At 36.6% G+C, this 1,752-nt stretch overlaps 1 non-coding gene across 1 annotated transcript; it reads left to right on the forward strand.

Annotated features, from left to right (window-relative positions):
- The first annotated feature begins 275 nt into the window (after positions 1-275).
- Positions 276-382, forward strand: LOC112761105 (small nucleolar RNA R71). Its single transcript, XR_003181516.1, has one exon. It is a non-coding gene; the product is annotated as a small nucleolar RNA R71 (small nucleolar RNA).
- The last annotated feature ends 1,370 nt before the right edge of the window (positions 383-1,752 follow it).

Below are 1,752 nucleotides of genomic sequence, written 5' to 3' on the forward strand. Positions count from 1 at the left end.
TATGTAACATGGAAGAGTTCATAAATTAAATAAAAATAAAGAACCTGGGATTGAGAGTCACTCCTAAAACTAAGAGAAGTCCTAAATCCTAATCCTAAGAGAGAGGAGAGAACCTCTCTCTCTAAAAACTACATCTACTCCTAAAATTGTGAATTGTGAGAGCCTCATCAGTGGTCTTATACTTCTTCATAGACCCATTTCTAGCACTTTCCAAAGTGGTCTTATCTTGGGGCCTCATGCCATGTGTGATATAGCTAAGTAACACTATCTTGTCAATCCTGTGGTGGGGACATGCTTCCAGAAGATTATTGAAGCGCTCCCAGTATTCAAAGAGAGTCTCATTGTCATCCTGAACAATTATGGAAATATCCTTCCTCAGTTTATCAGTAACTTCAGATGGAAAGAATTTCTCCAAAAACTTCTTTCTGAGTGTATCCCAGTTGGATACATTTGCTAGAGGTTGAGTGTAGTACCACTCTCTTGCTTTTCCCTCAAGAAAAAACGGGAAAGCTTTCAGCAAAATTGAAGTTTCATCAGTACCATCACGCCTGACAGTAGAACAGGCTGCCTGGAAATCTCTCAAGTGCTTGATAGGCTCTTGAGCAGGTAGGCCATGAAACTTGGGCATCAAATTTAGCAGTGCGGTCTTTATTTCAAAATCTGTAGCTACCGCTGGATGATGCGCTTGAAACGGTTGCATTGTAAAATCAGGGGCTCCTTCCTCCTGGATGGTAACTCTCCTAGCTGCCATGTCTTCTACACGTAAAACAACGAATCAGTAGAACGGGGGCTGGTTTCTTCCTCAAGTTTACTTTCAGATCTGCCCTCAGAGCGGACTAACCGACGCTGTTCTCGCCTTATTCGTGAAATAGTCCTTTCAATTTCAGGATTGAATATTAGCAAGCGCGGATCAGGAAGTGAACGCGTCATTTGACGAAAGAAACATGCAGCTCATAGTAGCAAAATAAAATAAAATGCAAATAAATAAATTCTAATTAATAACTTTAGCACTCTATTGCAACTCTCCGGCAATGGCGCCAAAAATTGATGAGACACAGAAGTTGGTGAATTAAAAATTATTAAAATAGTTACGTTGCAAGTATAGTCTTAACTCACCGAAAATCTGCCTATCAATTTAGAAATATGTCACAAAGAGTTTAAATTAAAAATTACTGGGAGTTTAAGTCCCAGGTCGTCTCCCAACGAGTTGCAGAAAAGTGTGCTATTTTATTAATCAGATGTTCCAAGAAGTTGAGTTAAGTAGGTAGAAAATTAAATTGAGAAAATTCAAATAATATGAATAAAAGCTTCGACTGGGAGTTGATTAGTTGGAATCTCTATTATTGATGGGATGATTTCAAGATTAATTTATAATTAATGGTTGTTCTATTTAGTTATCCTTTACTAGGTAAAGGAAAGTCAAACAAGTTGGAATGCTAGATCTACTCACGAGTTGCAATCCACTTAATTCAAAGGGATTGTTGTTAGTGATTAGATAACAATCCAACAGTTAACCCAATTACAAATTTTCTTTCAATCCTTCCAACTCAAGAGTTTCTTTCAATCAACTCCCCATCAAGTGAGGGAACTACTCACTCATTGTAAATAATAAATCCATAACACATGAAAGGGAATTAAAAGAAGACATGATTATTGGAATGGAAAATAAATTAAAATGGAAGAAATAATCCTTGTATTAAATAATCATGAAAATATTCAAATGACAAAATTGAACAAAGCAAAGAACATGGA

The sequence above is a fragment of the Arachis hypogaea genome, chromosome 16 (genome assembly GCF_003086295.3).
Source record: "Arachis hypogaea cultivar Tifrunner chromosome 16, arahy.Tifrunner.gnm2.J5K5, whole genome shotgun sequence".
Taxonomy (NCBI): Eukaryota; Viridiplantae; Streptophyta; class Magnoliopsida; order Fabales; family Fabaceae; genus Arachis; species Arachis hypogaea.